Source organism: Opisthocomus hoazin, chromosome 4, assembly GCF_030867145.1.
Source record: "Opisthocomus hoazin isolate bOpiHoa1 chromosome 4, bOpiHoa1.hap1, whole genome shotgun sequence".
Taxonomy (NCBI): domain Eukaryota; kingdom Metazoa; phylum Chordata; class Aves; order Opisthocomiformes; family Opisthocomidae; genus Opisthocomus; species Opisthocomus hoazin.
In genome coordinates, this window is record NC_134417.1 from 53,501,748 (window position 1) to 53,517,418 (window position 15,671).

The following is a 15,671-nucleotide window of genomic DNA, read 5'->3' on the forward strand; positions in this document are numbered from 1 at the left end:
CTTCAGTCCTTCTACTCACACTTGTGAGAGAGGCATTGACTGAGAAATTTGTTAGCTAAAAGAGAGGTAGGTAGTTCTAAGAAAAGGCTTGTATCTAAAATAGCAAGAGGGACAACTAGCATATATGACTATTACACATTGTCTCAGCATTTCAACTGATTACTTTCTTCCCTCAGCAATAGATTCAGAATTACAGTATAAAGTATTTCTTTTAGGATACTGAAGTCAAATATGTCTGAACTTGGAAAGCATCAATGCAGAGTCAGTTGTCTATTTCAGAGTGTTATAAAGGGTGGTACTGCTGTGGATTTCCTTTTCTTGCTGAATCTCTCAAAAAAGTTTTAATCTGTTACTGCTTTTTGTCATAAAGCAAACGGGACAGAAGTCAATGTGTTCCCCATGTGTGTCTGATTCCCCCCCCAACTTATCACTTTTCAACACTAAATCCCCTGCCTGTTTTCAGCAATATTTAACAGGGCAGAAGACATCTGAAGGGTGCTGAGAAGCTATAAACTTCATAAAACAGACAGAAGACAAATTGTTCATGTCCCTTTTTCACAAAACTTCAGCGTCAGCTTGACTTTATTGGATTTCAGAAAGTTCATATAGAAGCTCAACTGCAAGAGGAAACAAGGCTGCATTGGTTCTTCATCACACAAAATAACTTGTTCCCCATTTCATGTATTTTCAAGAGCTGAAAAGAGATAATTTGTATGTGATATTTTAACAAATATTAAATGTTAGAATTTCAGCACTTCATGAAATTATGCAACGAAACACATTAATAAAAAAAAGAAAGGGATTCTACAAAGTCACTTTCTAGATGCCCCCTTGATTTATTACCATAATCAGTGCTTATTAAAAAGCACCAGTTCTGAGCTAGGGTCTAAGGATTAACATTTCTCATCACTGAGTTTACTTTCCAGTTATGGAGAAGAGTTAGCCCTGTAGCTCCCATGAGACACCTTTCAAAAGCGCGTTACTTGTGGAAATAAAAATTCTCTGTACTTAAATGGTTAGCCTAGTGAACAAGTAAGCGACTGAATATCCCTACACTTCGAGGACAGCTCTGTCATACTCAGCAAAGGGAATTTTCCGACTGATTTGAGCTGAGTCAAGAATTCTTTTGAGAGAAAGGCAGGTTGGGCTGCTGGCACCTAACCTGAGTGGAAGGAATCACAAAAGATAATACCCTGAAGAAACAAATTAAGTAAGTGCATATGAATAAAGAGATAGGATGTTCTGCTCTTGATGATTTAGAAAACAGGAAGACACATCATGACACTACAGAGTATTCATAGTAGTTATATTTAGTGGTCCCTTAGAAAATGGAGTCAGTACCAGTAAAAACCACTATTGGCTCCTCATGTGCCTCTGATGCTTCCCAAAGTGTGCTAGAACACAACATAGCAATCCTGAAGTTATGAAATAAGAAGCGTGTCAAAGTGATAAAATGTAGAAATTAATTGTTGCCACATTTTTATTGATGTTAAATTTGTTTGGTTCTTTCAGTTTAGGTTTTCTTTTCTTTTTAAACATTTACATTATTTTCTTTCTAATTTTGGTCTGAAAGCTGCACTATTAGAAGAACATTTTGGTAAGTGAAAGGTACATTTTTATAGCAATATTTTTTTTCTCCTGGACATTTAAAATAACATTTATAGAAAAAGTTTTATTCTTGCTGACTGAGCATTAAAGTTGTGAAAGATACACATTGCAAGTAAAGAAAGAATTCCTCTTTGTAGACATGCTGTTTCATCATAGCTTAGGTTGTTACAAATCCCTTGTCATGAAAAATCCTCTTAATTTCTTCAAAGTCTGTGACTGAGAACATTCCAATATTAGAAAAAGAAAGATTTTTTCTGTTTCTAATGCAAGATCAGTTTCTGTGACCTAGACTACCTAGTTCTGTGCTTTGTTCCTTCAGGTTTGCCACCAGTGCAGTTTAAGCTAAGTTGAACTTTTTCTGCTAGTCTGGTCTTGTTATGATATCTTTTTATGACACTAATTTTGAAAATACAGGGTAAGGATAGAAACATGTTTCTCACATACAGTAACCCATTCATATAAGGTAACTACCCCACAGAAAGAATTAAGGATGTGAAATACATCCCTTTCATGGCAAGAACGGAATAGATACGGTGCAAGGGAGGCTTTTGGTTGTGGAGTCTCATAACTATAAATCTGGTAGTAGTTTACACTTGAGGGAGTGAGATTCATCTATCATTTTTCTAACTTCTCCATTTCTCTTCTGTTACAGTTATGAAGGCCTCTGCCACTATACTTGAGCAACTGAACCACTTAGACGCTATTAGAGATCCTGAAACTGATCATCACGACATTTTTTCAGTAACAAAATACAAAAGGCTTCTGAAAATTACTTTTTAAGCTTAAAACCTGATAAAATTTCAGAATTGATCCAAAATTTCAAATAATTAAAACCTGAAGATAAATGCTTTGTTCAGAACCACAGAAGGTGTTTTTTTGTTTGTTTTCCATACAAACTCCATATGCTTGATTATAATTTTAAGTATAAATTAATTTGGGAAGCACTGGGAATTTAGCAACAGTAATAAACATATTCCTTGGTGTGGAGTACCAGTACTGGAAGAACGAAATAGAATTTCTATAGATATAATTTGTTTTATTTCTGGGGATTATTTTAGTTTCTTGATAATACAGAGAACAGCTCTTGGCTCTTCTCTCATAGTGCCAGCACACAGGCCTGAATATCACACAGCACTGTAGCTCAGACCTTTTACTGACGGGTGCCCAAATGGTATGTGTAGCTTCCAGCCCTGATATTTGATCTGCTAATCACATACTAATTTGGCATATAGGCTCCTGGAACAAGAGAGGTGTTGTTGCTTCTCTGCAGCAGAACAGTATGCCATGTGCTTAGACTGAGTCTGGCTGGAGAGCTTTTCCCACTTTGCATCCTCAGTCTGAGAGATACTCCATGTCATGTGGCCCAAGATGACATTGTTGCTGCTCAAAGAAGATACTGGTGAGGTCTGTCAAAAAGCAAAGATTCGGCTTTTTTCACAGTCAAGCTCCCAGAATGCTCACTGCAGTGTTTTAATGCCACAAACTTTGCTTGCCAAGCCTGAAAATCTATCAGGAAGCACCTGCTTTCAAGAGCAAACTGTTCGGTTATTATGTTTAGTTTATTGGGCCATTCACAAACTCTCCCTGGAAGCCCCGAATTAACCATGACAAATGAACAGCAAAACATTCAAGTGCTATGCAAACTGCTTCTATACTCTGAGCATTCAAACAGATGAAAGAAAATCACTGTGCTCTGCGCAGCAATATGTTAAATTTTAATAGCTAGAAAAACAGCAACTATCAAACTACAAAACACCATTACAAAGACTCTTTCGCATTAACTTCACTTTAGTAAAATATTTTCATTAGAATAATTACTATGTACATTGTAATTAAACATAAGCAATCATTTTTGTGTACCTCTGAATGTCAAAAAGGTTAGGAGGCAATACCTTCAGGCTATAAATATAAAAAACTGTTTTTCCCTCTTCATTCTCGCTCGTCTTAGAAAGTCATCCCAGCATAGAACAGAATATGTAAAGGTGGCAGAAAATGTCTCATAACCTTTAATTGTACCCCTCAAAGTTTTTTTTTTCAATGATATTTCATATAAAATGACATATCAACCACATCAGACTGGGGAAGAAACCTGCTGTAATTCCCCTAATTAATTCTAACCTCTTAGCTTTACTTGCAATTTTTTCACTCATCTCCCAAAAGTCATCTTATTAAGATCTATCCATCATGGTGTGGGTCATACAGTATTTCTGTTGTTGGGCTTTCTGGCCTTTCTTTTTCTTTCTTTCAGTGGGAAGACCCCGCCTACAAAGAATTCATAAAAGAGAATTGTGTTTTAAAAAACTGAATGAGGGTGAAAGGTGAATGAATTATTATAGTTCCAGATTATTTATTTATTTAAGTGGCTAATAATTCCCTGAACTTGGTCTCCTGGTTTCTTGAAAGAGACATTCCTTGTACTATTCACTTGTCACTTGTGAGACTGTCAGTTTTACAATTTACCAATACTTTGAACCTTACTGAATGATGTGTATATTGGCTGGTTTTCCTTTGCTACTCTGACTATTGTCTGCATTGGAATAAGTCCTTTGCTTCTTTTGTTCTGTCTGTGAGTTATTGCACATATTTCTATAAAGTTCTTACGTACGTAATTTGTTATATTTCAGGTGAGACTGATGCAACATCAGGTTATGATTATTTATGATTCGAAAATAACCAACAAAAAAGACAGCAGAAATTAGTAATGTCAAAATTATTCACCTTAAAAGACTCAAACAGAAGGCCTGCAGCTGCCCTGGTAGTTCGAGCAATCATTCCCAGAAGACTCTCTTCAGCAGAAAGATGAACAGGTGAATTACTTCTCCTAAGTGAAGCATGCTTTCTTCTGTAATTAAAGCAGGTTATCACCTGCATATATATTTCTGTACTTGTAAACATGCCTAAAACACAAAGTGTTGAAAAGTCCAGATAGATAATTGCTTTTCTGAAGATACTGATGAAGTCAAAAGGAAGTGCATCTCTAATACATAAATATTTTGTTTAGTTAGGACAAAAGCAGGGGAAAAAAGAGCAATTCAGATAGCTCCAAGTGGAGGCAGACAACAAAGTCTCTGCCCATTTCTCCAAGAGTTACTGCTTCCACTAACTTCTTCACTTATTAGCACCAAGTTGCAGTTGGAACCAAAACCCCAGGTCCCCATCTGGATCCTGCTCACACAAGTATGAAAACAGCTGAGCAGCTGCCTGTTTTGTTTGTACAAGAATTCTGACTAATGAGTTTAAATGTCTGCAGTAATTTCCACCTGTCCATCCTGACTCTTGCTGATCGCCGCCTCTGCTGCAGGGATTGATCAGCTGCTCAGGGAAGCAGCACTGCGTTGCTGTAATTCACAGCCCCACGCGTGGACTTCAGCTGGGACTATTCACTGCCAGGGCACGATCTGTAGCTGCTCAGCAGCTGCTTGGTCAGATCCCATCCACCCCAACAGTAGGAGTGGGAAGTTCTGTGAGAGGGGCAGGACAGACGGCAAACACGAGAACCTCAGCAGACTTTCAGATGTACTGTAAGTTTATGAAAAAGAAAACCATGTGCTATCCAGTCATCCACACATAAAAAACCTAAAATCAGTCAAAACAAAACAAACAAAAAACCTCTCCCTCTTTCCTCATTCCCTTTATAAAAGTAAAGTAGTAATTTATAAAGGTAGTCCTTTATAAAAAAGTAAAAGAAAAAACCAAACAAGTTGCCATTCTCAATTCTTACTGCGCTTTTTCATCAATTCAGCTACCTAACCTACTTTTAGTTGCTTCCTTCCCCCATATCAACCAGCTAGAAGTTACAATATGACGAAATCAAGATTTCAGTTCATCTGATTTAGTGTCTAAATATTCACCAAGAAGACAACGAAGACATGTTGGCCTATCTAACCCGACTGCCAGGTGGCTTTCCACCAAGTGCGAGGTAGAACCACCAGTATTTTGATGTCTGAGAGGAGAGAATACAGTGCTTTTAATCCTTTTGTGACCATACTCATTCACAGTAACACTTCCCTGGCCACATTCTGCACCAAAGTGAAGCTTCCCACAGTGCTGCTGCCATTTAGTTCAGTCCAAAGCGCTACCTGCTGCTCAGTCAGCAATCCCATCAGTCAATCGCTGTTTCTTCGCAGCTGCTCCCTCCTTTTCTCTTGCTTGGCTAAAGACGACTTGTACATTTTACCACAAAAGACTACTACTACTTCCCTCTGAAAATCAATCACCACTCCAGTCCATATTGTAAATAAAATTTTAAAAAATCAATTTTCTATTTAAGGTCACTTATAATCTATTTTTTCTTAAGGCTTTTAATACAAGCTAGAAGAGAATAACCTGCTTTTTCAAAATTCATGTCACTTATGGCTATTGGCTGCAGATATGAAAATGAGTTAACAAATAATTATTAATGAATTTGAAGACAAAATTCACAGATTCAAAGATGGAAAAATGACAAGCTCTTAAAGGGATGTCAAAGCTATTGGAAACAGCCGAGTGCAAACCTGCACCCTACTGAAAGAAAATCTGGAAGTAGGCTTTAACCAGCACAATCTTTAGCACACCTGTAAGTGTGGAAAGGATGAATGCTCTCATCCATGGTCTCATACTGCACTGCAGTGACTTCACATAACTGATGTGATGTAGCCAAGCCTGTCAACCTTTTCCTTAGAGAAGGACTCCATGTAATATGATGCAAGAGCCATGTTCTGCCTAGTTCCAGGCAAGAATTTGTTGGTGATAGATGCATGGAGCACTTTGTGCTCTAACCACTCTCAGATGCATGCCCTGCAAGTCCGCATCACCAGAGCCACTCTCCTGATGAATTCTAAAAATCTCATACAAGCCTATTTTAACAAAAAAAGGTTTAGGGAATTATTTCTGTAAAAATATAAAAAGATAATACAGAGATTCAGGATGTCTAACACATCCCGCTTTCTGTTTCCAATGCAGAAGCAGCTCTTGAGCACAACTACGAAGTAACTTGGCCGTATTGTATTGTAGCACAGCTCTGTCTAAAACACAGCCATTAAAGCCACAATATATTTTAAAATTGCAAACACTAATTTAGAGTAAGACTTTGAATAACCCCAAAAATATAGTGTCTAATTGGACTATTTCCTCACCTTTTTCTTTCCATGCTGCCTGACTGCTGCAGCACAGAAACAGCCACAACCTACAGCTATATATTTTCCTCTGAAAATCAGTGATCCTGTTAACTTCCCTTATTCCTAACATAAATGTATCTCAACTTCTTCTATTAATATTTATTAACTGTACTTTTCTGCATTGAACTTTTAATTATTGAAATGCTTAACACACAGTTCTAAAACTGCAGGTTTCATAAGGTGTGTGCTTCTTCCTACTGTTCTTGAACAGGAAAAGTCCAAAGTCCTAGACTCAAGATCTTTCAATTCAAGAAAGAAACAATCCAGTTTGCTTCTCATCTCACAAATTTCATCCATATATTCAAAAGAAAGACATAGGTTAAAGTAATGCATATTTTCATTCGGATCATTAAAAACCCCCAACGTATTGCTGATATACTGTGATTACTATTGATTTGTTGAGGTTGTTTTACCCAGCAAAGCAGATGCTGGATCTTCCACAATGAAGTTTTTTTTTTCCTACAAAAATATTTTCCCTCTAAAACAATACAATATTCCCATATGTTTCTTTTTATTGTTAATTCAAAAATGTTAGAAAAGACACAATTAACGCAAAAAAAAGTGTTCTTCACATCACAGGAGGTATCTGACATTTAGAAAAAAAAATATTAAGCGATTTGTCTTAGGACAATTTTGTCATTCTGAGAACTAAATAAATGACAAAAATGACCAGCTAAGAGTTCTCTTTCATACATGTGAAATAGGCTGTCTAGTCACGTATCACAGCAAGATGTTGAGGGAGATGGAAAGCAAAATGAATAGGACACCAAAAAAGCTGTAGTAATGAGTTTCAGGTCCATGCTGTCCAGATGAATCTTTCTGTATTTCTATCGATTCATACTGAAGGAAAAGCAAAATAACCCTAGCAACTTTCAGCAGTTAAAAGTCCTAAGAGCTGGAACCTGGACTCCTGGCAGTCATAAGTAATGCCTAGAGAAAAAGTGGTTTCAATGCTGGCACACTGGAAGCTGTTTTCTCTTTGAAAGGACAATTACAGCTTTGGATAATACTACATCAAAACTGCCTACATCCCCCAAAGGTAATACATCTAAATACTGACATTTAATTCCTTTACTGTGAGCAAGATCTCTTGCATTATTTTTTGTTCATGGTAAAATTGAAAAATTATCATGGATTAAATGTCTTTATTAAAGAAAATTCAAGTTAGATTGTGTCACAGTTGTTTTCCTTCCATTTCTTCTTTTGACACAAGAAAGGTCTAACCTAGACTCAATGCATGGGTGTAGTTACTTTTTTGTTACTGATGTATTAAAAAAAAAAGGGAATATTTTTATGACAACAAATTTTCTTCCTTTTTTTTCTTATTTGTTGTATCTATGAATTTTCTCCATTAAAAATTGTGTTGTCTTTTATTTGTCAAATACTGTGCATTCTAAAGGAGATAATTTCTTGATATTTTATGTTTTCTTCTTAAGAGTACAGAAATTTTTATTTCCTGAAAAACAGATGTAAGTTTTTTGCATTTCTATTTTTTGCTTGATAATAAGGAAAAGCTTTCTTACTTAGCACATAAATATTTTTGGAATGCCTTTACTAGAAAAAATAGGAAAAGTTAAGGTACTGTTTGGAAATGTCATGTAAGGTCTTGGGCCAGACTTCTCATTCTTTTACCTAAATAATATACCGACAAAATTTCAGCGAGCTCAGTGGGATACATCTACAGTCACCCTAAGGAAGAGACAGAATTTAGCTGCAAAAATTTTAAAAGCTGCTGCAGCGATCTGCAAAATCCTGTAACCCTGTGGTAAAAGCTGTACCTGACCACTGCTGTTCTCATTGAAGTAAAAACTTTGATTGTAACAGAAGTAAATTTCGTATTGGCTTCACTGAAAGAAGAGTTAGGCCAAAATTTATTGAAATTGGGCTTTTTTCTTTCATTTTCACCAAAAAAAAGATTTTGCAAGTTGCCAGTTTGCCATTACAAAATTCTGTGAGAAACCTGGGTGGTACTGGCTGTTCTTTTACTTGTATTTTCAATACTTTTCCTAATTTCTCAAAGATGGACAAACTTACGTACAGAATCAGTTACTTCCTTCATTCCACTTGAGAAGGAACATTTTGGAAGTCTTTTAGGACAGTTTCCTTGGCTATCCTCATTACTGCTTGTTTGCTTTCTTCTTTACATGCAAGAAGTGCGCTCATATCCGAGTTCACTGATCTTCATAAAGAAGCAGTGTTGCTTTAAAGATAAAATGCAACAGAATTCTGAATGCTTTCCATATAATCTGATGAAAAACATTAATAAAAAATAATTAAACTAGTCATGAACTCTTAAAAATATGTTCTGCTGAAAAGTGTTTCTTGAAGACCTAGGGACAACTGACACAACCTAGGTTTTTCCCAGGGAACAAGAAAGCTCTACACCTAGTATTAAACAGCCACTGAAAATAGAATAGATGACTCATGGGGTGAGGAAAATAAACACCAACCAACCAACCAAACAAAACCAACAAATCAATCATTTGTCCCTAAAAAGGAGTAGATCGTTGCAATATCATAAGATAGTGGACCTCACTTCTTAAAACAAGTCCTGCATCTAAGATCAACAGTGAAGATGAGGTGATTCTCCATAATGCAATTGTCTTCAACTGTCCTTGAAATGATTGACAGCCCAGCATTAAGCATTAGGGATGCTCACAAGATATTTAATGTCAAGTTCAATGTTGAATATTCTAGTATTTTAAGAACAACAGACGTTCCGAAGCCTTTGAATACTTTTATCAGTCCTGGAAAACAGAAGGAGCTGGAAGCACTTGGCAAGAGAAACTCCAAAATAAAAATTTTCTTACTGTTGAGGAAGTCTTTCTCCCATCTGCTGTTTGAGAATATTTTGTTTCTTTCTTTATCCCTCTGCCCTTTCTTTTTTCTTTCTTTCATATTTATTTATTTTTAGACTGAACGGCAGGAAACAACATAATTTTGGAAGCAGGTTGTTCCTTGATTGCTCCTTACTTCTAGTCACTTTAGTACAAGGTAAGGTAAGCTAGCTAGTGAAAATGCAGAACTACTGTAGCCATTGCCTGTGTTCACCCCTTCCAGGCTACAGCTGATGTAATACATGCAATTTACTTTTCTTTCAAACATACATGACATCAGAATAGTACTAACAATACTTAATGCTCTGTAAACCTATACCTTTCCTGATTTCTTGTAATGTATTGATGCTTATGTATTTGCTTGCACTTCTACATGTGCTTGATGCAGTGGTTCTGTTGTATTTCTATTGTTCTGTTGCTCTGAAAAATATTCTAAGCATATTTTTTTTGCATCCAAAAAGACTGGGAATGTGTATGAAATTGCTGTCTGCATAAACAAAATAAAAATAGGATAAAATTGAAGTTGAATTTATAAATGTAATGATAACGAGAAGATAAATCTATTTTCAGAGTAAACCTATTTATTCACTGAAGTGTTATCAGAGAAGAAAATAGTATCATACATTTTCAGAACAAAAAAAGAGTAGGTTTACCGAAAACCTGTAGTGGGAATCCTGATAATCATCGAAGATTTAGAAACCATGTAAAGAGTTTCTTCTGTAATCCATTGACAAATTATACATTCATTCAAATATACATCACTCCAAATATACAGATTTGTTTCAAGAACTGGGCTGAATATAAGATCTCTTCGGCTTATGTACAAAATTATACCCAGAAACACTATTGAGGATAATGTTCTTGTATTATTCAGAAAAAAGAAAATCTCTTAATGACCCTTTTCCACTCTTAAATTGAAAATGCTTATCTTGAATTCAAATACAGAATTTACTTCTGAAATAACAGTGTGTGTTACTAGTCTAACTTTACATTTATAAGCCTTAATCCGGAAGCTTAGACTTAAAATTTGTGTGCTTAATGAATTACACAGCCTTCTGAATGGATGCGCTGCAGGATTATCATTCTAACTTTCTGCCTAGCAAAAAATAAGAGAACATCACCTGACAATTCAAATACATCCGTATTTTATCTAGCGATAACATGCTTTCTGTATAAAACATATAATAATGACAAATTTTCAGGATTTTAAAGAATAATCCAGTGACTGGCTATTAAGTGGCACACTTTTTTTTTCCTTGAGCCAGGTCGTTAGGAGCAGAAGTCAGGAATGAGTTGAGAAACATCATCTTAAAGTGCCTCTGAACTCATTCAGTTCTGTCTTTCAGGTCCAACTTCAGCTCATGTTAGATATAGAAGTTACTGTAGCTCCTGAAAGCAAAGATCATCCAGATGAAACAACCTTAAAATATGAGCTTCTACACCCCATACACTTGTGCCGAAAGAAGAGGAAAAGATTTTTCAAGTAGCTGCTTAATCTAGCCTGTTGGCTACTTCCAGCGAAGTGCAACAGCACAACAGAGATTCTAAAATCTGATCTCTGGTTTACATTCAAAATCACATTTGCCTTTTTTTATAACAGAGCTACAGCGAGCTGTAACACAGGCCATGTCTTACACAGAAAAGCAGAGAGAGGAAAGCGTTCGCTGTCTTTGTGCTCTGAGCTGAGAACAAGCAAGATTTTTTCCTGTGTTGACAGTATACTTTCGCAGTGACAAATACATGACTCGTTCAAAACAACACATTATTTACGTAACCAAGGATATAAGCAAAAGGCCAAAAGAAGTCTGCGCAACAGATCAACTGTATATGTATCTTTCGAAATTTTCCTCTGTCTGACTAACTTCTTCTCTAGCAGAAAGAATTGGACCACCTTCACTGCACCTCCACCCCTTCAGAGGGAGATTTTGAAAGGCCACCAGCTTTTCCACTGTCACTGCTTGGAAGCCTTTTTGACATTCATCAGTGCTAATCATGGTTTGAGTCTTTCACCCTTCTTTGGTCACAGGCTTTTCTCTTTGGGAAGTGGACCATTCCAATCAGTAACATCCTCCCCCTGGAAAGCTCAGCCCTTGCTTCCCTACACCCGACACTGTTGCAATTCCTTGAGCCCATTCAGGGGAGAACTGCTCAGTATCATCAGTAGCTAAGAAGTGCTTTGCTGCCTTTGAAGTTCTTGTGATAACCACATTATGATTAAGTAGAACATTGACTAGTCTGGAGAGGATAGGATATTGTCAGAAAGAAAGGATAGGATTCCATCTGAAAGAGACACAGAATTTGACAGCAACATTGCAGAATGTGCTAGCGCATTGGCTCAGCCTGGCAGACCTCACCAGTTTGTTTAAGAGACAGAAAAGCAAATGATGGGGGTGGCCAGGGAGGACTGCAAGGTCCCTGCCGCTGCAGTCTGGGAAGATCACTGTATGCAAACGCTTGCAGTTCTGTACCAACTGCTGACCATTCGAAAGAGACAACTTGGTTCTACCCACGATGCCAGTGGAAGCACACTGAAACAACTCTGGTATGCTTAAATCTGTATGTTCTCATCAGGTACCTTTTGATCACCCCTCAGGGGACCAAAAAAAATGTTATGAAAATTGCTGCTTAGGTACAAAGTTCTGTTTGTTAATACTTAAGCAAGTTTTTAATTGGAAAACAAATCTGAATGTGGAAGTGGTTCTACAAATAGAGAATTATCAAATTATTACCATTGACAGCAAGCGAGAAGGAATTCACTCAGCTTGATCTTCAGATTCGATTGATCATACAAGATTGTTAATAAGGATGTGGAAATACATACTTCATTTGGAAATTGATCATATTTGACAGACACAAGAGACAAGTATAGAACTTCAGGTGTCATTTTATAGTATAACCATACACAAAATTGTCGTACTTCAAATACAGATTAATGAGCTCATTTGCTGAATCTCTATTAGCTTTGCTCTCTGAGAAAGTTTCACAAATTTGCAGAAAAAATCACTCCTAGTGTGGAGTTATCTATCTGAGTAAATAGTACATACAGAATACGCATTTTTATATATGTATGTGAGAAAGCTAATTTCCTATGATGAAACCATTTCTGAATGGTTCTCCTAATCTAAATAGAGATGAGAAATAAAACTGTACAAATTTTCCATTCAAGTAATTAACTTCTGACAGTTAGTTTCACAATATTGGGGGTGGGGGCTACTTACAGGCTTATATTTGAAATATTTTCACAATTTAAAATAATATTTTGTCTTGAAAATCTGAAAAAATAAATTAACCCAAAACAACAAAAAAACCTACAAACCACAACCTGTTAATTGGAAAATGTGTATGTTTGTTTCTGAATGAACAATAACCACATAAACACACTGCTAACGGGCAAAAAGTGTTTGGATGACCTGGTGCTTAGTTACTGGGGTGGGGGGGATTCCTTTGAGAAATCATTGACTTCAGCTATGATGTCAGGAACACAAAAGACAGTTTAGAGTTGTAAGAAGGTGGAGGTAAAATAGCACATAGGCAGACCCAAAAGCTCTGTCGTGGAAATCCAGATAGGCAAACTCCCAACGTTGTTCTTCCACATATGCAACACAGGCAATGGAAACTATGCAAAAGGAGATCTCCGGAATTTTCTGCACAGCTAAGAGTCACCCCAACATTAATCTATTTCTCTTTGTTTAGCATATATTTCCTGGTTTGATATGTAAAGAATATGTATGTGTAACATACATAAAACAATACAGAGTATCTACCATGAGAATTCTGAGCACCTGGAGTATCTGTCAAGCAGTTGTCTGTGCTTTTTTGAGATATGCAATTTTTTCATAATATGATCTACAATTACTAATTAGACATAAATCATTGCAATAGTAAAATTAAAAGACTTATATGAATGAAGACTTGTGTGCAAAGCAAAGCATATTTTCTAATATTATCTGGAATCCTTTCTTGCACTGCTGCCCAGAATTAGAATTATCCCTCTTCTGGATTAAAGATGCATTGGTGGATTAGTCTATCACTGATGACAACATAATATATCCTTCCCAGAGGCTTAAAATAAAATGAGGTCTGTTAACTACAGACTATGTTAAAACAACAACCAAAAAAAGCCCTTTGACACAAAACCGTAGTTTAACGTTTAAATATCATCGTGTATGAGGTCAAAGTAGTTTAAGAAACACTGCCTCAGGTTCAATGCCATATATCAGTTCTATTCCTTTCACAGATGGTACCACTTACAAAACCAGTAAGACACGGGACCGATTCCTACAAGGATTAGCCATTAGTATTGCTTCTAGCTTTAGGCACCTGAACAACCTCAGTAATACCACTTGGACAATTTAGATAAAAACAAAATTTGCTTTAATATTTCTACTTGATTCTCACATGTGTATACACATTTTGCAAAATTTAATTTCCTTAGCTGACAATTTTTTTTCAAATAAGGAATCAATACTTTTATATTTAAATCTATCATTTTAAAGGAAAAAATATAATGTCAAAGAAGATGAGCTATTTATGAAGATTTTAAATTGAGCTATGATGTGGATTGGTATACATAACTTTGTTTTAGAAAAACATTGTCAGATCATCATTTTACTATAACACTCTAGAAGAGATATTATGTTATTCTGTAAATTAAGAGACATGCTCCTAGTTTTCTGTAGAATAGTACCATGCTCCAAAATTTTATTAGATGTGAGACTACGTAGTTCATAAAACGTCTTCCCTTGTGAGCTTCTGGGAATATTTCACATGCTGATAGTTATACAGATATGATTTCTAGATTAGGCCTGTTTAATATTTAAGACAGATTCTGAAACTCTAACTAAAAAGAAAAATTTCACTGCCTGTGATAAAACACAAAGTGCTGTATTTTCTTGAGGTACTTAAATATCTAGTTACATTCTTTTCCAATTACATCCCAGGAAAAATTAGATTAGTTGTTAGCACTAGAGATTTCAAAGGAAGACACTGGGGTCTGTTTCTTCTTGTTTAAGAAACCATTGGCCCAATTGACTTCATGAAGGTCAGTAGAATTATTGCTTTAAAAAAAGGGAGCTACCCTTGGCTATGGAATTCAGCTAAGCAATGAACTTTCTACCACACTTCTCTGTTGGTGTCACTGAGAACACAGGGATTAGATATTTCTCTAGTGTTTATTTAATAAAAGACCTGCACGCCGTCACAGATCTTTGAAAACAATATAGAATTTGTGAAACATTTGTGCGTACAGCTCGCAGGCTGCGTGCTCCACCATTTGAAAGGAAGCCATTGTCAAGGGGGAGGCTCCTGAGCACAAAGCAGGGAAGAACTGCTTTTCTGGCAAATGACAGTATCAGCAACAGAACTCCTATAAGAGCTGCATGCTTCAATATGCGGTAAATACTACCCTCATGCTTTATAGAAATAAAAGCGTGGAGGATGGGGGAAAAGGACTTTGAGTTCTGTAGTAGAAGGAATTTAAAGGTACAACTAAGTAGCCTTAAGAGGGATCGATCTATAATGAAGTATCAATTACATACAATCCTGAATCATAATTATCTATGTATCCTCAGACTATTGATTGCAGTTTGATTGCAGTGTCTACATCATTTTCTTGACATTTTACAACTTACTGATTCAGTAATCACAGTTCAGTTGTCTTAATCACATGCTAACTGAACCATTGAGAAAATGCCAATACATAGAAAATCACAAAGATACAAAACACACTAGATTGCAACGTTTTTAGTCGAGAAACACCTGACAGCAACTCAGATCTGAATTTTTTTCCTTCACATCGGATGTTTGGATTTTTCTAAAGGGAATCAAAGGGAAAGGAGTTCATTTTGGCCCAAATCTGCTCTCTCCCCGCTCCTTGTATTTCCTTTAGTGTGCTTGAGCCCCATGAAAGAAGAAACGAAACTCGTGACGCGGGCAACTCCTCAGCCTCAGGGGTGCGAGCCGACGTCCCGCACGGGAGCCAGCTCGGTGAGCTGAGGCAGCACCCTGCCGGGGGAGCAGCCCGGCGGGGCCGTGCGCGGCGGGGGCGGCTCGGGGGGCTGCGGGGGGCGGC

At 36.7% G+C, this 15,671-nt stretch overlaps 1 protein-coding gene across 1 annotated transcript in view; it reads right to left on the bottom strand.

Moving 5' to 3' along the window:
- KCNH8 (potassium voltage-gated channel subfamily H member 8) overlaps nucleotides 1-15,671 on the bottom strand; it is a 196,507-nt gene that overhangs the window by 180,089 nt on the left and 747 nt on the right. The gene's annotated exons all lie outside the window — the stretch shown is intronic.